This window comes from Equus asinus, chromosome 17 (genome assembly GCF_041296235.1).
Source record: "Equus asinus isolate D_3611 breed Donkey chromosome 17, EquAss-T2T_v2, whole genome shotgun sequence".
Classification (NCBI taxonomy): domain Eukaryota; kingdom Metazoa; phylum Chordata; class Mammalia; order Perissodactyla; family Equidae; genus Equus; species Equus asinus.
Genome location: NC_091806.1, coordinates 26,654,295 through 26,680,969, shown reverse-complemented (window position 1 = coordinate 26,680,969; position 26,675 = coordinate 26,654,295). Strand labels below are relative to the sequence as shown.

Sequence of the window (26,675 nt, the reverse complement as noted above, 5' to 3'; positions counted from 1 at the left end):
CAGCTAGCCTATCATAAACAGGCCTTACTGACAGGAGAGCTGAGATTCCTGGCCACTGTCATGCACCTGGCACATCACATCCCCTCAGAACCACCCACATGTGAGAACACATTCGAATCACTGTGGCTCTAATATATAAACTGGACAGAAATGAGGAGGCCCAATGCTTAAGAAAGGCCCTCGGTCCTTCTCTGATATATTTAGCTGCTGGACCACTTTTCTTTGTGGTGAACCCAATTCACATTATGGCTCATTGTACAGTACAAATATCAGAACTTGAATTAAAATAAGAGTATTTTGTGCAGTTTCAGATAAAGTAGCTGGCCTAAGAGATATTTAGAAAAATCAAAATGCTCTGGGAAAGTTTATGATTTAGGTACAGAGAAAGGGAAGAACTATTTGAAACTAAGATTGCTTTGAAATAGCTAGGATATGTGACACCATAATCATAGGTTTCTCTCTGGTGTTGAAGAGAATACTAGAATAGCCTAGAAGTGTCTAAATAATCCTTCTCAATGGATGCTCAGAGGTAGGTCTAGGGCTGAGGAAAGAGTGAAGGACAGGGAGTGTGAGTGATACAGGACGTCACAAAGGACTACAGCACTCTCAGCTACTTACGGCCTCCAATCCTTCCATCAGACTCATCAAAGACTTCTAAGCTTTTTCTGGCCTGTTTTCTGACAATCATGGAGCTTAAATAATGGGCCTGTGTAATGTGAGTGTGCGTTAACTGACCAAGGTATTCCTTTAATAACATTTAGTAAAGGTGGATTTTTAAATTAGCCATAAATTCCCATAAAAATAGGATTTATTACACATTTACTACCAGAGATATTTCTTAAGCATTCTGCTTACACTCACATGCTGAGAAAAATATTTTATCAAATTCTTATTTGCATCAACTTGAAAAAAAGTTTTAAGATATTAGATACTGTGCTACAGGCTGGAAAAGTGAATCTTAGAAATAGCATCTAGCAAGTAGATAACTAATCTTAGTTAAATATATTTTTTTGGTGAACTTATTGTATTATATCATTAAATTTGTGACAAAAATCTTGAAGACACTTGAGAAAAGAAACAAATGATAATAAAATATTTTTTAGTTTTGTTGCATAGTATTTTTCTGATGGCATGCGAATTTCCTCTGACCCATCCATAAGATCTACAACACCCCACATGACATAAATACACAGACACAATCATCATACATACACAGACATGCATATACACACCATGTTTCTATACTTTAGAAAAATCCATATACTCTCTAGAAAAATTCAACATTAAACCAGATCAAACAGAACTATTAACAATTTGTCAAAGTTAATTTCCTATGGAATGGACAGAATGTTTCCCTATTATATACCAGTGGTTTGCATGGATCCAGGAGAGCAAAAAAAGTTATTAGATGTGTGAAAGGTTTTAAAAGTTGAAACATGAAAAGAAGGATGTCTTGTCCTAAAGACAAACACTACTGCTTCTATGTTTTTTCCTGTATTTTGCATTTGCCTGTGGGAAAGGAGTAACTCAATCAAGGAAACTCTGTGTGGAACACTGCAATCATTCTGATGAGAAACAAGAGCCTGGTCAGAGAGAAATGCCTAGACACATGGGAATCAAAGCACAGAGCTGAGAGGTCACATGACTCAATGGACATGGGAGTAAACAATAATTAAAATAATAATACTTCCTTAAGGCAAAAAATAAATACGTAAGACGACTGCAGGAGGCTAAGAGTCTTCCGAATTTCATTTTACGCCAGATAGGCACATAGGACTTACATTAAATTTTTACCATTCTTGCATTGTATATATTTTATATTAAAGCACAGGTGGTTAATAATACAAGGGGGAATTCTAGATATATGAAAACAATGTATACAGTCAAATAAAAAGAAAAGGTAATATCTTTGAATGTAATTCATAACTTTGTTTACACATTAATTTGTGCCAGTTTTATTGCTAGAAAAAAGAGAGATACAAAGAAAAGTAAAGATAGCACATAATCTTCTGGCTCAGTCAAACTGGAAAGACACAATTCATAAGAAAAAACACTGCTATAGGGCATAAGACTATTTGAAATAGAGTAAATGTATAGCTGAATAGAAATAAAAGAGCAGGACAAAAATCAGAAATATTTTGAGTCAGCTGAGAGATCTGTAAGATCTTCCTAATAAGAAAACATCACGAGTGTGAATTGAATGTATGACATGGATCCTAAAGCATAAGGATGGGGGTGTTGTAAGCAGAGGAGAAAGCAGAAATACAACCATAGAGGTGAGAGATTTAAGAGAATGTTTGGAGAATGTAAAAGGACCCAGTGTAGATGGATGAAAGCATCCAAACAAAGAGAAACATAGGAAGAAAAGTAGGGCTAGAGAAAAATGACCTAACGTGAGTTTCCTGTATGCCATACATTGTGCTAAAACTTCATGTGTTTGCCAAAGTAATGTTACATCTTTATGAAGTATAATATTACCTCCTTTGTTAGATATTTTAAAAACAGAGACTCATAGAATTAAAGCAAATTGCCAAGACACAGAGATAAAAACTCACAGAATCAGTAGCCACCTAGGTCTCTCTGACCCAAAGCCTATCACTGAAACACTATACTTTCTTCCAGTGCAGTGACTTCTAAGACCAGAGAGTCAGAGAGGAAGACTCTGATAAACAAGTGAGAGTTGGATTTTCTTCCAAAGAAAATAGGGTTCCATATCAATTTTCAGAGAAGATGGTAATATAATGAGAGACGTGCTTTAGAAGGACATTTCTTGCATTCCTCCAATCCATGTGGTCACATCTGGAGCTAGCTGAACTTTTTATAAACTGCAGATTGCAATCTAAATCACAGTAACATTTGTCTTTGGTTCATATAGTGTCAGGTCATTTATTCCAACTCCCCAAAGAAAGCTATTCTTTCTATAACATCTCAAACAAAAAATGACCTGGGGACACAGGATCAGAAGTGCATTGAATTTAAGTTCTTTCGATAAATACCCAGTAGTGGGATAGCTGACTCACATGATATTTCTATTTTTAATTTTGTTTTTTTGAGGAAGATTAGCCCTGAGCTAACTGCTGCCAATCTTCCTCTTTTTGCTGAGGAGAGTTAGCCCTGAGCTAACATCTATGCCCATCTTCCTCTGCTTTATATGTGGGATGTCTGCCACAGCATGGCTTGACAAACGGTGCATAGGTCCACTCCAGGGATCGGGACCAGCGAACCCTGGACCGCTGAAGCAGAAAGTGCGAATTTAGCTGCTCCGCCACTGGGCTGGCCCCTCTATTTTTAATTTTTGACGTTAAGCAAAATATGCCAGACAGAGAAAGATAAACACTGCATGATTTCACTCATATGTTGAAGAAGACAAATATATGGATAAACAGAACAAAGAGTTGTGGGGTGAGCAAAAGTGACAAAGAGGTACATACGTATGGTGATAGAGAAAAATCAGACTACTGGGGATAAGCACGATGACATGTATTCAGGAATTGATAAACAATACTGTATACCTGGAATTACACAATGTTATATGCCATTATAACCCCAATAAAATTACTTAAAAAAAAGAAATGCACTGAATATTACCTTCTTTACTTGAAATCTGAATGTGCCATTTGAGACTATACCTTCCCCATGGTGATTTTCATCTTCGCATTTCTCAGAGTATGGATGAGAGGATTCAGCATGATGGCAATCACAGTGTAAAACACGTAGATATCCTTATCTTTGTTTTCATTTGCTGAAGACATAACATAAGTATAGATACAGGGCACAAAGAATAAAACTACAACCATTATGTGAGAGCTACATGTTGAGAGAGCTTTGTGCCACCCTGCAGCGGAGTGTCCTAAGATTATATGAGTATGTAAGAAGCTACTAAGACAAAAATAATGACAGCCACCACCATCCCTGAATGTGCAATCATTCAGATATCAATAACATGAATATCTTTGCACATTAGTTTCATAAAAGTCTTCACATCACATATGTAGAGATCTATCTGATTAGAACCACAGAAAGGTAAACTGAGTACCATGAGCAATGGAGAAATTGAGTGCCAAAAACCCATGCCCTAGTCCATGATGATCAACATGTTACACCTCCGGCGATTCATGATGACCGTGTAGTACAGGGGCTTTACAATGGCAACATAGAAATCAAAAGCCATGGACACTAAGATGAATATTTCCACAGCAACCAGCCTGTGTGCAGTGAAGAGCTGAGCCATATGGTTGTTACAGGAAATATTTTTTTTTTTTTTGCTGCAGAGAAGTCTCTTATTAGCCATGGGATCACAGTGGAGGTTTAGCAGAGGTCCATGAAAAAAAGGCGGTGGAGAAAGTATACATTGGTTGTTGGATACAGGTGATCACGCGTAAGATAAAGTTTTCCATTAAGACTGCCAGGTAACAGAGCAGTAACAAGAAACAGAACAGTAGTTCAATTTGCTTATTTCCCCGCAATCCCATAAAAATAAATTCTGTGACTTTGTTCTGTTTTTCCACGATGTTGAGTCGAGTTCAGTACACAACAGAAACTTAATTCATCTGAAATATTACAGAACATAATATATCTTTGATAGCACTTTCTAAGTTGGGAAGTGATTTAAACATTTAAAAAGACATAGGTCATATAGGATTTATTACACTTAGCATTTTAAATCCTTTTATGATTTGGTGTATCATTATATTTCAAATGATATTTAATGGGAGCATATTTTATGTCTGGAACTTTCATAAACATTAACATGCACTTAACACATAAGAACCCATAGGTACTATTCTGGTGCTCATTTTACATATGGGGAAACAGAAAATGATGTGGATTTACTTAATTATACCAAATCATTAAGATATTTAGTAATAACCTCAGATAGGAACTTTTATATGATTCTATATTCCATTGTTTCAGAGTAGGCCACATAATTCACTGACAAATGAAATTCCAGCTGTTTTCTCCTCCTTAAAATATGAGGTCATTCTCCATTCCTGCCATTAACTATATAACTTTAAGCAAGTCCCTCCTTTCTGTGCTACATACAATTGATGATAAAATCCCAATCACATACCAATATTCTATATATCCAGTGGAACTAAACTTTTATTCCTGAAAAACAAAACAAAGCCTCAAAACTGTAGTGGAGAAATTACCTTAACTTGTTAATAGTAGTTTCAGTGACTCTCCTCCTCGGTAGATTTAGTCAAGATTCAGAACATGGAGAGGCCGGAAAAAAGCAACTGGAAGTAGAAGGTTGGACATCTGAATATAGAAAGACAAGTTGTTATTAAATAAAAGCTTCACATTTTTCTTAATAATTATAAGGATATATTTTAGAGGCTGTTGAAATGTTAGAGACACTTTTAGGAGCTCGTTGTTTTCTGTTGAAACATTGATGAATCCGACGTGATTGAAGAATGACCTCTTTATTTAGACACATTTAAAACAGTGCTGCCATTTTGATGTAATATACCTGGGGGTAGAGAGTGAATATTTTACCCATAACCAAATGTCCTCCACAGCAAAATTATGGTCTTCCTAAAAGACTGTAAATTTCAATGAATTGTTTTTTTAGTGATATAAGTGAGGGAACAATATGATATATGGACAGATCCCTAATGATCTTAAAGATGAGCATCCAGTCTCACATGTCCTGTGAGTTTTTTGTTGTTAACACTGAAAAATTCATTCTCTCTGATCTTTCTTCTTCAGCTGGTGAGTGAAACTAATAGTATGGATCTATTTGCCCTATACCAAGAGCAAAAGACATCAAATTCCTGTAAAGAATATACAGTATAAAGAACTTATTATTCTAACTTCTCAAAATTGTATAACAGGACTCCCCAAAATGTTTGGAGAGGAAAAAACTGTTGTACAAGAAAATAGATACCAACATTTTCATTGGTTAATTGGTTTTACCTGTGGATTTTGTGTTCTGCCACAGGGAAATGAGTTGAAGAATTCATATTATACATACATTATGTATAAAGAAGAAACATAGATATTGGTATAAGTTTATTCCAGGTTCTAAATAGAGCTTAGCAAAGTACTTTTCTTTGTATAAATTGAGATTATCCATACCTAGTCTTTGTTATTTGGAAGAATCTGATCAGTTTAAAGCACATATATGAATCTAATGAAAACTTTTCATTAAAATAGTAGAAAGACTAGAGAATCAAAACCATAGAATGTGGAATTATTGGTTTAGAATGTTCCTGAACTTTGATGCAAGCATCAGCAGCTATTAACATTTGGGCTAGTGCTGCTTACGATGATTGAACATCACTTGGGAACGTATAGATCAATGTGAAAAAAGATCTTTCAAAGCAGTGCCCATAGAGTCTCTACTAGTAAGCTACCTCATGCAGAAATAGCCCCCAGTCACATCCTCAGATCATTTTCCTTCCAGTCTTCTTTTAAACCATAAAATCTCCCTGTGACTGTTTCCTTTTCCTCTCTCTCTCTCTCTCTCTCTCTCTCTCTGTCTCTGTCTCTCTCTCATACACACGTACACACTCTCACACCCCACCATATACAGGTTTAGATATGCAGAGTTTTTAGAGTGAAGAATTTGAGTCCAACTTATCACATAACTTTCAGTAAAAGAGTGTCTCATCAAAATCAGTCTCTTAAGGTTTAAATTCCTTAAGTAAATTCTCTGTGAAGAGTTGTTTGCAAACACATGACAACTACAGTTTGAAAGGGAAACAAAATTAAATGGTTATTAGGAAGGGAATTTGATGTAATTTTTCCATTTCTTTAATTATTTATCACATGTATAATAAAGAAAAATTGTGAAACTGAAAGATATGAGTTTACTATTGTATTTATTTAGAATAAAATGCTTAGATACCATATGCTAAGTATAATATGTTCCAGGCACACTACCAAATACTTTTCATTTACCAATGATTTAATCTTCAGTATGACCTGATAGGATATAATTATTGTATGAGTTTCCTGTTTTGCAAATAAGGAAAGTAGAAGCCAAAGCTACACAAGTACTAGAGGAAAGTCTATATCTAAACCTATTCTGTATGAGTTGGAAGATCATACTTTTTTCATTATGCTTAAATGACTTGTCACATATATAAATAAAGGCTTAAAACCCTCAATTTACCCTCAAATTATCATCCAGATTTTCCTGAATGCCTTCCCCTGAAATAGGCACCAACAACATTATTCCAGAAAAGTTTAGACTTAAAAATTAGAATTAATAAGATCAAATTGTTATATAAAATAGAGATTTTCAAAATCCCGATTATTTTTTCCATATATATACAAATCATAATGCTTACTGCTGAAAGATTTTACATTTCTTTGGAATGTCAAGGAAATGCTTCAGGATCATTCTTTTTATTTTTCAGAGACTGCTATGAAACCACAAATAGATGTGGAACATCTCTGACTCTCTCATGAGTCTTTCATTCAAAAGAACCATTTAGGAAAGCATTTCTGGCAGTACCTTAAATTAAAAGGCATAAGAAGGACCAGAGGGAAAAACTCCCACAAGAATTTTACAACAGCCAATATGAGTGTGGTTATAACTGTGGAAATAAAGCTAATACTATTATAACGGTCATATTCAGGGTCTTGAGGCTTACTTCTACTATTTATCTTTGGAGGGTTACCACAGGAATGATTCAATACTTCTGTAATGTTAGACACTGATGAAATATTCTCAATATTTGTTTTATGTCTCTATTGTCCCAGAATAATAATAATTTCTCAAAGTCTGAAGTTCCTGATGTTTACCATGGTTTTATATGTGCATGTGTGTATATTTATATATATGATATTGAATTCTTTACCATCCAATTAAGCAAATATAAGAGAACATCAGAACCGAAATAATAATTCTCTCACCCACATAGAACATCACCATTAGGATGGAGATTTGGAAATTTTTTTTTGGAGAAAAATTTGCCCTGATCAAACATCCATTGCCAGTGCTCCTCTTTTTTTCTTGCTTAAGGAAGATTAGCCCTGAGCTAACATCTGTGCCAATCTTCTTCTACTTTGTATGTGAGATACCTCCATAGCATGACTGAGTGGAGCAGGTCTATACCTGGGATCTGAACCCACTAACCTGGAGCCACTGAAGCAGAACCCGTGGAACTTTGACCACTCAGCCATGGGGCAGTCTCCTGGAAATAATTTCTTTTTTTTTTTTATTTTTTATTTCTTTTTTTTTTTTTTTATTAATGTTATGATGGATTACAAGCTTGTGAAATTTCAGTTGTACATTTTTGTTAGTCATGTTGTGGGTACACCACTTCCCCCTCCGTACCCTCCCCCCACCCACCCTTTTCCCTGGTAACCACCGATCAGATCTCCTTCTCAATATGCTAATTTCCACCTATGAGTGGAGTCATATAGAGTTCGTCTTTCTCTGACTGACTTATTTCGCTTAACATAATGCCCTCGAGGTCCATCCACATTGTTGTGAATGGGCCAATTTCGTCTTTTTTTATGGCTGAGTAGTATTCCATTGTGTATATATACCACATCTTCTTTATCCAATCATCAGTTTCTGGGCATGTAGGCTGGTTCCACGTCTTGGCTATTGTAAATAATGCTGCGATGAACATAGGGGTGCAACGGACTCTTGAGATATCTGATATCAGGTTCTTAGGATAGATACCCAGTAATGGGATGGCTGGGTCATAGGGTATTTCTATTTTTAACTTTTTGAGAAATCTCCATACTGTTTTCCATAGTGGCTGTACCAGTTTGCATTCCCACCAACAGTGTATGAGGGTTCCTCTTTCTCCACAACCTCTCCAACATTTGTCGTTCTTGGTTTTGGATGTTTTTGCCAATCTAACGGGGGTAAGGTGATATCTTAGTGTAGTTTTGATTTGCATTTCCCTGATGATTAGCGATGATGAACATCTTTTCATGTGTCTATTGGCCATATTCATATCTTCTTTTGAGAAATGTCTGTTCATGTCCTCTGCCCATTTTTTGATCGGGTTGTTTGTTTTTTTGTTGTTAAGCAGTGTGAGTTCTTTGTATATTATGGAGATTAACCCTTTGTCGGATAAGTGGCTTGTAAATATTTTTTCCCAATTAGTGAGCTGTTTTTTTGTTTCAATTCTGTTTTCCCTTGCCTTGAAGAAGCTCTTTAGTCTGATGAAGTCCCATTTGTTTATTCTTTCTATTGTTTCCCTCAACTGAGGAGTTACAGTGTCCGAAAAGATTCTTTTGAAACTGATGTCAAAGAGTGTACTGCCTATATTCTCTTCCAAAAGACTTATTGTCTCAGGCCTAATCTTTAGGTCTTTGATCCATTTTGAGTTTATTTTGGTGTGTGGTGAAAAAGAATGGTCAATTTTCAATCTTTTGCATGTGGCTGTCCAGTTTTCCCAGCACCATTTGTTGAAGAGACTTTCTTTTCTCCATTGTAGGCCCTCTGCTCCTTTGTCGAAGATTAGCTGTCCATAGATGTGTGGTTTTATCTCTGGGCTTTCAATTCTGTTCCATTGATCTGTGGACCTGTTTTTGTACCAGTACCATGCTGTTTTGATCACTGTAGCTTTGTAGTATGTTTTGAAATCGGGGATTGTGATTCCGCCGGCTTTGTTTTTCTTGCTCAGGATTGCTTTAGCAATTCGTGGTCTTTTGTTCCCCCATATGAATTTTAGGATTGTTTGTTCAATTTCTGTGAAGAATGTTCTTGGGATTCTGATTGGGATAGCATTGAATCTGTATATTGCTTTAGGTAGTATGGACATTTTAACTATGTTTATTCTTCCAATCCATGTGCAAGGAATGTTTTTCCATCTTTTTATGTCATCGCCTATTTCTTTCAAGAAAGTCTTGTAGTTTTCATTGTATAGATCCTTCACTTCCTTGGTTAAGTTTATCCCAAGGTATTTTATTCTTTTCGTTGCGATTGTGAATGGGATAGAGTTCTTGAGTTCTTTTTCTGTTGGTTTATTGTTAGTGTATAGAAATGCTACTGATTTATGCACGTTAATTTTATACCCTGCTACTTTGCTGTAGTTGTTGATTATTTCTAATAGTTTTTCTGTGGATTCTTTGGGGTTTTCTATGTATAAGATCATGTCGTCTGCAAACAACGCGAGTTTTACTTCTTCGTTACCTATTTGGATTCCTTTTATTTTTTTTTCCTGCCGAATTGCTCTGGCCAGCACCTCCAGTACTATGTTGAATAGGAGTGGTGAAAGTGGGCACCCTTGTCTTGTTCCTGTCCTCAGAGGGATGGTTTTCAGCTTTTGTCCATTGAGTATGATGTTGGCTGTGGGTCTATCATATATGGCCTTTATTATGTTGAGGTACTTTCCTTCTATACCCATTTTACTGAGGGTTTTTATCATAAATGGGTGTTGGATCTTGTCGAATGCTTTCTCTGCGTCTATTGAGATGATCATGTGGTTTTTGTTTTTCATTTTGTTGATGTAGTGTATCACGTTGATTGACTTGCGGATGTTGAACCATCCCTGTGTCCCTGGTATAAATCCCACTTGATCCTGGTGTATAATCTTTTTGATGTATTGCTGTAATCGGTTTGCCAAAATTTTGTTGAGGATTTTTGCATCTATGTTCATCAGTGATATCGGCCTGTAGTTCTCCTTCTTTGTGTTGTCCTTGTCAGGTTTGGGGATCAGAGTGATGTTGGCTTCATAGAATGTGTTAGGGAGTTCTCCATCTTTCTCAATTTTCTGGAACAGTTTGAGGAGAATAGGTATTAAGTCTTCTTTGAATGTTTGGTAGAATTCTCCAGAGAAGCCGTCTGGTCCTGGACTCTTGTTTTTGGGGAGGTTTTTGATTACCGTTTCTATTTCCTTACTTGTGATTGGTCTATTCAGATTCTCCATTTCTTCCTGATTCAGTTTGGGGAGATTGTAGGAGTCTAGGAATTTGTCCATTTCTTCCAAGTTGTTCAATTTGTTGGCATATAGTTTTTCATAGTATTCTCTTATGATCTCTTGTATTTCATTGGTATCTGTTGTGATTTCTCCTCTGTCATTCCTGATTTTATTAATTTGCGCTTTCTCTCTTCTTTTCTTGGTGAGTCTGGCTAGGGGTTTGTCAATTTTGTTAATTCTTTCGAAGAACCAACTCTTTGTTTCATTGATCCTTTCTATTGTCTTTTTTGTTTCAATATCGTTTATTTCTGCTCTTATTTTTATTATTTCCCTCCTTCTACTGACTCTGGGCTTTGTTTGTTCTTCTTTTTCTAGTTCCGTTAGGTGTCGTTTGAGGTTGCTTACATGAGCTTTTTCTTGTTTAGTGAGGTGAGCCTGTATTGCAATGAATTTCCCTCTTAGGACTGCTTTTGCTGCATCCCAAACGATTTGGTATGTCGTGTTCTCATTTTCATTTGTCTCCAGATAATATTTGATTTCTTCTTTAATTTCTTCAATGATCCATTGTTTGTTGAGAAGCGTGTTGTTTAGTCTCCACATTTTTGCACCTTTCTCTGCTTTTTTCTTGTAGTTGATTTCTAGTTTAATAGCGTTATGATCAGAAAAGATGCTTGATATTATTTCAACTCTCTTGTATTTATTGATGTTTGCTTTGGTTCCCAAAATATGGTCAATCCTTGAGAATGTTCCATGTGCACTTGAGAAGAATGTGTAACCTGCTGTTTTTGGATGAAGTGTTCTATATATATCTATTAAGTCCATCTGGTCTAATTTTTCATTTAATTCTATTATTTCCTTGTTGATTTTCTGTCTGGATGTTCTGTCCATTGGTGTTAATGGTGTGTTGAGGTCCCCTACTATTATTGTATTGTTGTTGATGTCTTCTTTTAGTTCTATTAAGAGTTGCTTTACAAATTTTGGTGCTCCTGTGTTGGGTGCGTATATATTTATAAGTGTTATGTCTTCTTGGTGGAGAGTCCCTTTTATCATTATATACTGTCCCTCTTTATCTTTCTTTATCTGTTTTGCTTTGAAATCTACCTTGTCTGATATTAGTATAGCGACACCTGCTTTCTTTTGTTCATTATTAGCTTGGAGTATTGTTCTCCATCCCTTCACTCTGAGTCTGTGTTTGTCTTTGGGGCTGAGGTGTGTTTCCTGGAAGCAGCATATTGTTGGATCTTGTTCTTTGATCCATCCTGCCACTCTGTGTCTTTTGATTGGGGAGTTCAGTCCATTTACATTTAGAGTGATTGTTGAGACGTGGGGGCCTACCACTCCCATTTTGTGTCTTGTTTTCCGGTTTTCTTCAGTTTCCTTTGTTTCTCGTCCCATGGTTTAATCTGTTCTGATGTAGAGCTGCTACTCTCTGTTGTTGTCCTTCTACTTATCTCCTCTGCTCTTGGTTTTGTAGCCCCTTTCCTTTTTTGGATTTTTCAGGAATGAGGGTTTTCCTGAAGATTTCCTGAAGAGGAGGTTTTGTGGCAATGAACTCCCTTAATTTTTGTTTATCTGGGAAAGTTTTTATTTCTCCATCGTATTTGAAGGATATATTCGCTGGGTATAGAATTCTCGGCTGTAGATTTTTGTCCTTCAGATTTTTGAATATATCATTCCACTCTCTTCTAGCCTGTAAAGTTTCTGCTGAGAAATCTGCTGATAGCCTGATGTGGGTTCCTTTGTAGGTTAGTTTCTTTTGCCTGGCTGTCCTTAATATTTTCTCCTTGTCGTTGACTTTTGCTAGCTTCAATACTATATGCCGTGGAGTTGGTCTTCTTGCATTGATAAAGTTTGGAGATCTATTGGCTTCTGTCACCTGAAGATCCATCTCCCTCACCAGATTTGGGAAGTTCTCAGCCATTATTTCTTTGAATAGGTTTTCTGCCCCTTTCTCCTTCTCTTCTCCCTCTGGTATACCTATAATCCTTACGTTGCATCTCCTAATTGTGTCTGATAATTCTTGGAGAGTTTCTTCATATCTTTTAAGTCTTGCTTCTCTCTCCTCCTCTGCCTGCAACAATTCTATATTGCCATCTTCCAAATTGCTAATTTTTCCTCCATATTATCGGCCCTACTGTTCAGCGCATCTAGATTTTTCTTAATCTCCTCTATTGTGTTCTTCATTTCCAATATTTCTGTTTGGTTCTTCTTTATCGTATCAAACTCTTTTGTGACATAGCTCCTGAACTCGTTGAGTTGTCGGTCAGAATTCTCTCTTAACTCATTGAGAATCTTAATGATGGCTGTTTTGAAGTCATGATCATTTAGGTTATATATCTCATTTTCTTTGGGATTGTTTTCTGTGTATTTGTTGCTTTCTTTCTGTTCTGGAGATTTAATGTATTTTTTCATATTGCTTGATGTTGTTGATTTGTGCCTCCGCATGGAGATAGAGTTTAGTTGCTCCTTTCACTTGTTTCAGCTGCTGCGGTGGGGGGAGCAGCTGTTTATACTTCACCAACCAGGAACCCTGTCTGTAGTTGCTAACTGGGCCTGGGCCCCTCTTCGTAGCCACAGTGGCCCTTTGGATTCCCTCCTCTGCCATGGGGGCCGTCACAGGGGGGCTTCAGGCTGCAGGTGCCTACTGTTGCAGCCCACCTAGATGTGCTCTCTCCTTGGGGTCTGCAACGGTGTTATGGGCTTTTCCAGCGGCCAGGGGTGGGATCACTTATATTTGTCGCTCCGTTGCTGTCGGCACCCACCAAATCTCACTTGTCCTCTATGGGTCGCAGGAGAGCTATTGGCATCTTCTACAGTCTGTGGTTAGTACACCTAGCTATGCTGCTTTTGACCTGGGGTCTTCCAGCCTTGTGGCTGGCGGCTGGGTGCCTTCTACTGGTGCTGTGCAGAGGCTTTCCCTAAGGCTGCTGTGAGCCTGTAGGGTTTCCCCCTAGGCTACTAAGCTGGGTCTCTGGAACTCTTTCCAGCCCCAGTCCTCTCTGAGATCTCCGGCAATCCCTAGCCTCACGGGGTGGGCAACGGCAGCTGGGGGTCGCCCCGCCCTCTGGGATTCTCTCCGGGCCTCTCCCGCAGCCATGAATGCTGGGCGTGGCCCCTCTGCTAATGGCAGACAGAGAGTTTTGTCTGCTGCCTGGCAGAGCTCCGGCGCTTCCCCTCCGGGTCGCAGGACCGGCCTTTGAAAGTTCCCCCCGCCCCGGTCCTCTCCGAGATCTCTGGCAATCCCTAGCCCCACGGGGTGGGCAACGGCAGCTGGGGGTCGCCCCGCCCTCTGGGATTCTCTCCGGGCCTCTCCCGGAGCCGTGAATGCTCAGCGTGGCCCCTCTGCTAACGGCAGACAGAGAGCCTTGTCTGCTGCCCGGGCAGAGCTCCGGCGCTTCCCCTCCGGGTCGCAGAACCGGCCTTTGAAAGTTCCCCCGGCCCCGGTCCTCTCCGAGATCTCCGGCAATCCCTAGTCCCACGGGGCGGGCCACGGCAGCTGGGAGATCTCTGTGCCCTCTGTGTCTCTCTCTGGGACCCTCCAGGTGCCCCGAGCACCAGGCTGGGTCTCCCCGCCAATGGCGGGGAGAGACTCTCCCCGCGGGCTCAGGTGTGCAACTCCAAAGTTTCCCTCTGCGTTTAGGAGTTATTGCAGGGGGTTTAGGTAGGGTTCTGGTCACCTGTTTCCACCGTCGCTCCTCTGTTGTGTTCTCGCTCCTGCCCTAGATGTGTGTGGATCCTCTGGGGGCGTCCGTTGGAAGAAAGCCGCTTGCGGGTACTAGGCTTCCCATCGGGGTCGGAGATTTTTCACCTATTTCCACATCCTCCCGGAGGAAAGTCCATCCGCCTTCCGATGTATAGTCGCGTGGGTGTCTCAGACGTCCTGAGATGCTGTCTGGATATCCTTTGTCAAGCGATAAGTGTCCAAATAATTGTAGACTCGAAGGGCGAGAGACAAAGAGGACTACTCATGGTGCCATCTTGGCTCTTCCTCCTGGAAATAATTTCTTAATATTTAATTATACCCATTGGAAACATAGAAGCCATGTACACTGTTTTATGTTACTAGATATCATATAATATTAAGATATTGGTTAGAATTAGGAAATGCCACAATGCATATTTTCCCCTGTATTTTAGTTTGCCTTTGACTAGCTTTGTTTTGTTTTTTTCCCCTACTGGCATGAGACAGGGAGAGGAGTGCCAGGAGAACCTAAAGGTAACAGTTTGTGTAAATTATAGTCCTTAGTTCATAGCAAATGATCTTCATGGGTCCATGCAATGTATCTCCAAAGTTTCTTTTACTTTATAATATTTTTATGCTCTTTTATTTGCTTATTCCCACTCTGTTTACTCCTCTAGACATCCACTGTATTCTGATATATTCAAGTCTTACTAGCCCCAGAGTTTTGTACACCTAGTGGTTTTCCTACAGCTGTCCAGATATTGAAAATAATATTTTACAATGTTCCCATTAAGTTATGGCATTTGACTCAGCTTCTCCTTCCTCCATTACCCTGGCTTATACATGCACTTAAAAATATTGCCTCAAAAGACTTGAAACAAAGGTAAATAAATCCACACAAAGAAAACTATCAATCTTCGTTCACAATGGAAGATTTTAATGCTCTTTTTCATTATTGATGAGTAAGGCAGGCAATAAGTCGGGAAGAATATAAAATATCTGGACAAAACATTTTAAATATACGTAGAGGCATGTATAAAATTATTTACCAAAGAACACATATTCTTTGTATGCATACATGGGATATTTGCAAAATTAAACGTTATATCTGAAAAGAAGGCTCAAGATATATTAAAGAAGTGGTTATACTCAGAGATCTGAGAACAAAAAATTATTTATCTAAATCTATCTCTAGATATAAAACTATATATATATAACAATATACCCATAAAACTATACCTTGCTTGGGGCTGGCCCAGTGGCACAGTGGTTAAGTGCACACGTTCTGCTTCTCAGTGGCCTGGAGTTTGCCGGTTCAGATCCCGGGTGTGAACATGGCACTGGTTGGCAAAAGCCATGCTGTGGTAGGCATCCCATGCATAAAGTAGAGGAAGACGGGTATGTATGTTAGCTCAGAGCCAGTCTTCCTCAGCAAAAAGAGGAGGATTGGCAGTAGTTAGCTCAGGGCTAATCTTCCTCAAAAAACAAAACAAAACTATACCTGGCAAAATAAGTAAGTTAAAAAAAATCATACTGGAAAATTTTTAAACTACCTATAATTGAACTTTAAGGAAGATAATACTTATCAAACTTTATAAGATGCAGGAATTGTGGCACTTTAAAAATATACATAACCTTAATATTTACATTAGAAGAAAAGAAAAGCTGAAAAGAACTCTGTCTTTAGAAGACAGATTATAGAGAAATAAAAAGAAAAAATACAACAAAAATGATAGTGAAAATTAATGAAAGAGAATAAAAAAGAAAGAGCCACAAATTCAAAAGTTATGTCTTAGGAAAACACCATCAACATAAAGAAACTTTCAGTAAAATGGATCAACATAAAAGAAAAACTACTACTCATATTAATGAAGGACATAACTATTTATAAAAGACGAAATCAAAATAAAACTATAAAATGTTATCAGCAACTAAATGCCAACAATTTTGAAAACACAGACCAAAAAAAATACATCTAGAAAAATTTGTTACCAAAAGTGACTCAAGAAATTTCTTGATGTAGGATTTTAGATGTTCAGATGAGCTTGTATACAAATGGTCCTAGCAGTACTATTCATAATAGCCAAAACAACCCAAATTTTTGTCAACTGATGAATGGATAACCAATTGTGGTATACTCATACAATAGAACATTATTCCGCCATAGAAAGGAATGAAGTACTGATAGATGCTACAATATGGATGAACCTTGAAAACATGTTAGGTGAAAAAAGACATGTAAGGCCATACACTTATGGTTCTATGTTTGTGAATTGTTCAGAATAAGCAAATCCATAGAAATAGAAAATAGATTAGTGGTTTCCAGATGCTAAGTGAAGGGGAAAATGGTAATTGACTGATTAATTGAAGAAGGGTGATGAAAATTTACTGAAGTCAGATAGTTGCAATGATTGCACAACATTGTTGAATACACCAAAAGCCAATGTATTTTATATTTTAACTGGTTAAAATGGTGAATATAATGTCATGTGAATTTACCTGAATTAAAAAAAAGAAAACAACAAGAAATACAACTTTTTTAAATGAATGAAATTTAATTCATGACATATCTGAATTTCTGGGATGTCATTAAAGACCCTAGAGGAAAACTTGAATATACATATTAGAAAAAGAAGCAATATCTAAAACCAATTATAAAAGATTTGACTTATACAGCTAGAAAAATGAAAAGAAATTAAACACAAAGTAAATAGAAGACAGGAAATAATAAGGATAATAAAAAATTCAGTGATTTAAAAACTAGAAACAATGAAACAAAACACTGATTCTTTGAAAAGATTAATAAAACTGATAAAGCTTATCAGATTTTTTAGAATATTGAGAAGGGGGATAAGGAGGGAGGAAAGGTGAGAAAGAACAAGAGAGAAAGAAAAGAGGTAATTACTCATGCCAAGAATGAAAGAGCATACAGCATTTCAAGTTCTATAGACATTAACAAATAGCAGGAAATATTATGAACAAATTAAATAAATTTGACAACTTAAAAAGGATTTCTAAAAAATATTATGAAATCTGATACAAGAAGAAATAGAAAACCAGAATTGCCCTATATCAGTTAAAGAAATTAAATTTGTAGTTAGTACCATTCTCAAAAATTGCTGCGTAGCCAATTATTTCAATTTGAATTTCACAAAATATTTAAAAAATAATGCAAATTCTACACAAATTCTTTCAGAAAGTAGAAGATCACTATATATACATTTAATTATGAAGCCAGCATTGCCTAAATGCCAAATCACATTACAATAAAGAAAATGACAACTATCCTTTATGAATATATGCACAAAGATACTAAATAAAATACTGGTAAGCAAATCCATCTCTTTTTCTTTTTTGAGGAAGATTAGCCCTGAGCTAACATCTGCAGCCAATCCTCCTCTTTTTTTGAGGAAGACTGGCCCTGAGCTAACATCCATACTCATCTTCCTCTGCTTTATATGTGGGATGCCTGTCACAGCATGGCTTGATAAGCAGTGCCTAGGTCTGCACTTGGGATCTGAACTGGTGAACCACCAGCTGCCAAAGTGGAATGTGCAAATTTAAATGCTGCACCACTGAGCTGGCCCCCATTATTGTTCTTTTAATAATAATTTACCAGGGTTATGTAGAATTTATTTCAATTTGCATTACAAAAATTCTTTAACAAATGAAGACTAGAAAAGAACTTGCTCAAAGATAAATTGGATCCATATAAAACCTACGACTGCCATATTATTTAAAGGTTAATATTTTCCTTCTAAGATTGGACCAACAAGACAAGGATGCATACTCCCCATTTCCGTTCTGTACTGTACCCTAGGTTCTAGCCATTGAAATAAGGTAAGAAAAAGAAATAAAAGACATACAACATTGGAAAAGAAGAAGCCAAATTCTAAAACTATATTTATGTGCATATGGTGTGATAATATAGGTAGAAAATATAAGTGCTCTACATAAAATCTCATAGAAAAAAATCATTAATTTAGCAGGGTCACAGGATACAATGTTGACACAAAAAAATCAACTGTGGATCTCATCAAGATGGCAACTTAGGTAGATTCTGAACTCACCTTCACCCACAAACACAAACAGGTTACAATTATTCTTGGAAAAATTACCCTAGAGAGAAAAGTGAAAACTGGATAAAAAGAACCCACACAACAAGGGACAGTCCTGACTGAGGCAGAAGAGGCAGAAATTAGTTCTGGAGTGAAAAAAGCCAACATCATGAGTAGCAGAACTTCACAGCTGGCTAGGTGGGAGCCATTCTAAGATACACAGCCCTCCCTGGAGAAGTAGGGACCATAGCAGGGGGCACATTACTGCTATAAGCATCCTTCAGACTCAGGACAACTGAGATGAGTGTCCTACTGTCTAGCTTCACTGGCTATTAAATGCAACATGGAATGGCCCCAGAAAAGCCATCAGAGGAAAGCCGAAAAAGCTTGGCCTTTAAAGGGCCCATGCACAAGTTAACCTGTCTCAGAATGCAATCTAAAATCACCAAAAAGACAGCTGCACTGTCATTTGGTGAAAAGAGACTCACCTGGTAGGCTCTTGGTGCATCTCAGTGAGAAGTGAGACCACTCCAGAGACTGAAACTTTGGTGATGGCCATTGTTGTGACCTAGTACAGGCATGCTGACACAGATGCTGGCAGACACCACTGAAGTTCTTCCCTTGGCCTGATAGCCCAGGGGTCTGCCACACCCTCTAGAGCACAGATTTAATCCAGTTCAGTCAGGGCAGGAAGCCCACCCTAGAGACTGGCCACATCCAACATCAAGCCCTAAGGCTACTTGTTGGCCTGCATACACTAGATGCCTTGATCCTCTACAGGCAGGTGGGTATGCCCACCTCTGTGGGGCAGGGCCAGTGGGGGACATTATTGGAGAGGTGGGAACCTCTGCAGTGGGGCAACTGGGTATACTCCAAGGGGTCGGTAATTTTGCAGGGACCAGGATTGTGTTGACTGTGTGTCTGGACCTGTAAGAGTTGGGGCTTATCAGCAGCAGAACCTGTGATTTACAATCAAACCCAAAAATGATCAGCCCCACCTTCCAAAGCCTGAAACAATTGGGTGCTCCTGTGAGAAGGCCAGCCCCACTCAGCTGCAATCCTAAGAGAGCTGACAACAGCCTTGCAGGCCTGAGACCTATAGCAACTGTAAGCCCCTCAGCCTAGCAACCAGCTACACTGGGTACATACTAAATTAACAGGAAAACAGTAAGAGGAGTGTGCTATTAGACCTTGCAGCCAATGGTGCTGGGCACCCCAAACCCAGTTTACAAACAGCTGTCCAGGGAAAGAAAGACTAGACTTCCTCGATACCTCTGATAAGAGCAACCCTGCCACAGCAGAAGGACACAGGTGGCCCAAACAGGGGTCACTCCTGGATCATTTGGCCTGGTGATGAGAGGGAAGCAAACTGCTGAGCATCAAAAGGCATCTCTTACATAAGGCCACTTCTCCAAGATCAGAAGACATAGCTGACTCACTTAATACATAGGTACAAGCACAGAGAAAGAGGCATAATGAGCAGTCAAAGAAATACATCCCAAGCAAAGGAACAGGAAAAAAAAAAAACCCAGAAAAAGAACTAAATGAAACAGAAATAAGAAATTTATCTGACAAAGAGTAAAAAAACTCATAAGGATGCTCACAAATATTGGGAGAAGACATGATGAATGCAGTGAGAACATCAACAAAGAATTTGAAAATATAAAAATGTATCAATCAGAAATGAAGAATACAATACTGAAAATGAAAAATTCACTAGAGGGACTCAATAGCAGTTTAGATGATATAGAAGAATGGATCAGCAAGCTGGAAGAAAGACCAGAGGAAATCACCCAAGCTGAACAGATAAAAGACAAAAGAATTAGACAGAATGAGAAACAGTCTAAGGGAACTCTGGGTCAATATCAAGTGCACTAAAATTCATATCATAGGGGTCCCAGAAGAAGAAGGGAAAGACAGAGGAGCAGCGAATCTATTTAAAGAAATAATAGCTGAAATCTTTCCTAACTAAGGAAGGAAACAGGCATCCAAGTACAAGAAGCACAGAGAGCATGAAACAAGGTGAACACCAAGAGGCCCACACTAAGACACATTAAAGTTAAAATGTCCACAATGGAAGATAAAGAGAAAATCCTAGAAGTGGAAAGAGAACTGCAACAAGTGACATATAGAGGAAAACCCATAAGCCTATTGGTGGACTTCTCAGCTGAAACCCTATAGGCTGGAAGAGAGTGGTATGACATATTTAAAGTGCTGAAAGGAAAAAACCTACAGTCAAGAATACTCTATACAGCAAGGTTATCATTGAAAATAGAGGGAGAGACAACAAGCTTCCTAGACAAGCAAAAATTAAAGAAATTTATCACAAAAAAACCAGTTCTACAAGAAATGCTGAAGGGATTTATTTAGGTGGGAAAGAGGAGTCCACAAACAGGGATAAGAAAATTATCACACAAAATATTTAAAAACCAGGTAATAAAATCACTGGTGAAGGGGTCGGCCCGGTGGTGCAGCAGTTAAGTTCGTACTTTCCGCTTCTTAGCGGCCCGGGGTTCACCGGTTCGGATCCTGGGTGCGGAAATGGCACCGCTTGGCATGCCATGCTGTGGTAGGCGTCCCACATATAAAGTAGAGGAAGATGGGCACAGATGTTAGCTCAGAGCCAGGCTTCCTCAGCAAAAAGGGGACTGGCAGTAGTTAGCTCAGGGCTAATCTTCCTCAAAAAAAAAAAAAAAAAGAATGAAAGAGCCTACAGCATTACAGATTCTATACATTACCAGGACAGTAAGAAATATTATGAACAAATTCAAGCCAACAAATTTTGCAACTTACAAACCAATTGTTTGTAAAAATATTTAAAACCTGACAGAAAGAGAAAAGAAAACCAGAATAGTTTTATATCAGTTAAAGAAATTAAATTTGTAGTTAAATCCTTCCCCAAAATAACTCCAGGTCCAATTAATTTACTTTTGAATTCCACAAAATACTTTAAAAATAAATTATATAACTTTTTTCAGAAACGAGAGGAGAGGACTCTACCCCATTCATTATTTGAAGCCAGCATTGCCTAAAGGCTAAGTCACATTATAAGGAAGAAAATGACAAATATCCCTTATGGACATAGGTATAAAGATATTAAACAAGATACAAGTAAATGAAATCTCATTCATTTTTAAAAAATAACTCACCATGACCATTTCCAGTTTATTCCAGGAAAAAAAAAGGCTGGTTTACCATTCAAAAATCAACGTAATTCAATAAATTAACAAAATAAAGGAGAAGAATCACACAATCATGTCAAGAGATGCATAAAAATCTATAAGATTTAATTTAGACCTATGATATTTTAGAAAAATCTTTCAGCAAATGGTGAAAATAAAGGAACTTTCTCGACCCAATAAAGAACATCTGTATAAAACCTAAAAGTATCATCATGCTTAATAGTAAATAATCTCTCTCAATGATTGGAAATGAGACAGGGCTGTCCACTCACCATTTATGTTCTGCATTGTACCCTAGCTTGTAGACATTTCAATAAGTTAAGAAAAAAAAATAAGAGAAATACAGACTATAAAGGAAAAAGAAAAATTGTAAAAATATATGTGTATGCAGATAGCATGAGTGTGTTGGTAGAAAATGTTAAGTGCTCTACAAAAAATCTAATAGAACTAATCATTGAATTTAGCAAGGTTACAGGAGACACTGTCACTACAAAAAAGTCAAATGTATGCCTATAAGAGCAACAAGTGGAAATTGAAAATAGAAAATAATGCTATTTAAAATACTAATAATGAAATTTGAAGGATACATTTCAAAAACCAGTTAACAGCCTATATATGAAGCCAAAAAGCATTGGTGAGATAAATTAAAAATATAAAGAAATGGAGAGATATGCATGTTGATGGATTAAATGACAATATTTTACCATTTCAATTTTACAATTTCAATTCAATTCCAACAAAAATCCCAATGGGATATTTGGAGAAATAGACAATCATATTCTGAAATTAATATACAGATTTAAAGGAAGCTGGAGAAGGAAATCACTCTCAAAAAAAGAACACAGCTTGAGGACTTATTCTACCTAAATTTAAGATTTACTATAAAGCTTCCGTAATCAATGCTTTACTCATTGACATAAGGATAAACATATAGATTGCTGAGAAATAATAGAACACCCAGAAAGATCTCAATATATGAAGTTTATACAAAGATGTTAAGATAATTCAGTGGCTAAAGAATAGACTTTTCAACAAATCATGCTGGCTCCATTGACTATGCATGTGAGAAAAAAGTGAACCTCAACCACTAACTATATCACATCATATAAAAAAATTAACTCAAAATGAGTAAGAGACTTAAAAATCTACATGTTAAAGCTAAATCTACAAAAATTCTAGAGGAAACTTTTTTGGACCTTGGTATAGATCACTATTCATTTGATATGACATATTTAGTATGAACAATGAAAATAATAAATCGTACATTTTCGAATTTTTAAAACTTCTACTCCTCAGATGTCACAATTTTTAAGTTAAAATATATTTCATGGACTACGAGAAATTTTACATATAAAATTTTAAAGTATATAGCAAATTTATATATTTGTATACATAAAATATACATTATATAAAAATTATGTATGAAATATATTATAGATATTTATATAGATATGATGAAAGACTTATATCTATAATATTTTAAGAACATTTACAACTTAGTAATAAGAAACTCCAGGGGCCAGCCCGGTGGCGAAGTGGTTAAGTTCGCACCTTCCGCTTCGGTGGCCCAGGTTCGCCGGTTGGGATCACGGGTGAGGACATGGCACCACTTGCCAAACCATGCTGTGGTACGTGTCCCACATATAAAGTGGAGGAAGATGGGCACGGATGTTAGCTCAGGGCCAGTCTTCCTCAGCAAAAAGAGGAGGATTGGCAACAGAGGTTAGCTCAGGGCTAATCTTCCTAAAAAAAAAAAGGAAACTCCAGACTATTTTTAAATTGTACAAAGGACCTGAACCGGAATTTCACAAAGGAAGATATATAAAAGGCCAATATTAACAAGGAAATTTTAAAAAACAAGATCACTAGTGATCAGGGCAAGTAAATTAAAACCACAATAATTTATCACTACATAGATCTTAGAATGGCGAAAAAGAAAATAAGTAACTATACAAAGTAACAAAGATGTGGAACAACTGAACACTCTTCTTGTGTTTAGATATCTCTCCTCATTTTAATGCTGCCTGTTATTCCATACTGGCCATCACAAGTCCCAGAGATAACTAATCAGGAATCTTTCAGAGTCTCTGTCTACTTCCATACCCCTCTGAGGAATGTCAAAAATGGCTTTTAGAGTCAAGTACTTTAAATTAGATGCCATTAATTTTATGCTTTCACTGCTCTAATTCTCAAGCAATCAAGAGTGGTTTTCCAGAAAATGTTTAATGTTGATGAGAAGACAAAAGTCCTGTCTCTTACAAGAGTCAACAAGGAAACTATATCACACATCCCCACACTGGAATTATGCCACTTTGCTATTCCACATGGCATTCAGCTTTCTTAGAAATCAAGATTTGGGTAGAGAAAGAGGACTTTCACATGTTTGGTTCCCAAGGGCAGGGAATCAAATTCCCCATTCATGAGTGGATGTTTCTCAAACATGTCTCTCCAGAATACCTGCTTCTAAGACAAAACCTTTCCATCAAAGGAGATAATTAACTCCTAGGAGAGAAAATAGCAGATACAAGAATAGGTCAATGAACCTTCATGGGAACCTCTTTTAATATCCATGCAGTGTAAGGTGAAAGTGTCTTGTTGTTTACATCTCCACAGCAAGATTCATCATGTGTGGATTGACCTGTTTGAATATGTTTCCTCCACACTTTCTGCCTCTTGCCTACGTGACCAGAGCCAGCTATAGATGACTAATTCCCCATAATTTTAAAATGAATCCATTCTAAATTCAGTCCCAGATTTCATGTGAAAATTCTTTGAGGGTTTAATCAAGATGGAAAAATTTGCAATTATAAAAACTTTTATAACAACTGTTTATTTGATATTGTATTTTCTGAAAAGTCTCGTTCTTAGTATGTCCTCTGTTTCATATTGAAAGAGGACTTATTACAAGAGGAAGTCACTTTGAATATGGGAATGTTTTGAACACCCCTAAATATTATTAAGATCATCTAACGCTATAAGGTAAGTTTTTAAACAGTGATGATACTTATCAAAGATTGTTACTTTCCATATATAGTAATCATATGTTTCAACACTTTTTAAATATAGTAACAGAGCATTTCATCCTCGACACACTCTTCAAAAGATAGTTGGTAAATATCGGTAAACTAATTGGACAGGTACAAAATTTGAGGGTCATAAAGATTAAGCAGATAGTAGGACCAGCTCTCTGACACCAGCCACCATGCTTTTGCCGTAAGACATCTCCTTTAGCAATCAACACTAAGTAGGACAATGAAATGAAATTTAAATACAATTCTCAAAGGTGTTACATAAATAACAAATTTGAATGCCATAAAATATCAACTGTTTACTCCAAGCACGAACATGGAGCCTCCTTCCTGGGATCAGTTGCTATAGACAATATGAGTCTCTGTGGCTTCTCTAACAGTAAAATTAGAGATGATTCTTGCCGAGCTTACTTATGGTTAAATATTTCTCTGTATTATGGCTCAAAATGTCAATTCTTCTTATCTGTGCATACAGAGTCATAAAAATAGATGAAAGGCTTATGTGTGTCTACAGCTGTGTGAAGAGAATATGTTCATGTATGTTTCCTTATTTATTCTCATAAAAATCCAAGAAGTGGATATTGTTATTCTTGCTTTATAGGTTAGGAAACATGAAGGTAAGGTGCCAAAAAAATGTACCCCAGATAAAAGAAGCTGTAAGTGGAAGAATTAGGATTCTGGTCTGTTCTTTCTGATTCTTAAACCAAAACACTTAACCACTGTGGTAGTCATTTTCAATATTTTGCAGGAGTCTGAGCGCCCATGTCTGCAGGGGGATTGGAAAAGGGTGAACTGTATCTGAGGGAGAAGTCAAGATAAAAATGTTTTCAACAAATGCAGCACCACATTGTACTTGATATTTGCAAGATCAAACATGTCACTGTGTGTGCATCTGTCTGTGTGTCTTTGCATGTGTGTGTCTGCTAAAAATGTTTCATATACACTTGCCTCTGAAGTAATATTAAAGTACTTATAATTACTAGAATGATATAAAAAAGAGATTACTAGTTCAATGTTATTAGTTATAACAATATAGGGAACGGATTTAGAATACGAAGGGGAAAATAGTTAACCTGATCTTGGCCTTACCCTTTATTAGCTGTTTAATCTTTGGTGGGGTCCTTAATTTCTTTATGCTTCTATTTCCTAATGTGCAAGTTAAGCATAAAAATTATAATGGTAATCATCTTGTAGGTTTGTGGTAGGGACTAAATCAGCAGATGTCTTTAAAAACACTGTGTTCAGTTTTATAATTATTATAATGTCGACATAAGTCTCTGAGGTTACTTCCTCATCTTCCAAATGGATGAAATGCATACCAAACACACTGGCTGTTATCAGTATTAAATGGGCTCATGTGTGCAAAGCACTGCTACTATGTCATGTAGATAGCAATTAATTGTTAAAAAGTATATTTTTTAGTTATCATAAATTTATTAGACTTAGTCAAAAAGCATATGAATTCTTTTATAAAAGCTCCTGTATACTTTCTCTACATTCCCATCATCAATGACCTTTTACTGCTTATGTCAACTATTATAAATCATCTCCTACCTGGGATTCCTGTGCCTGGCTTCTACCTTCTTACTGAAACTCAGTCCACTTCATCCAAAACACAAAAAGATCTTTTACTAGAGCAATGGCCATGATTCCTCCTTCCTCAAATTCTTCTTCGTTCTTACACTCACATTCTCGATTATCTTCCGTGGTTCCCCTTTTTCTAAGGATAAAGGGCAAATCCCTTAACTTTCCATTCATATCCTTTACATGCATCTTCTACCTCTCTTTTCTTGCTTAGCTGCCACTCTGTATGTGATATACTACTTCACATTTTGTTCTTAGTCATCTCAGATGACTAAGTGTGCACAAATGGTCTCCTATGTGTTTAA

General features: G+C 37.1%; 1 pseudogene; it reads right to left on the bottom strand.

Moving 5' to 3' along the window:
• Positions 1 to 325: 325 nt before the first annotated feature.
• Positions 326 to 26,559, bottom strand: LOC123277884 (olfactory receptor 4P4-like; annotated as a pseudogene).
• Positions 26,560 to 26,675: the final 116 nt, after the last annotated feature.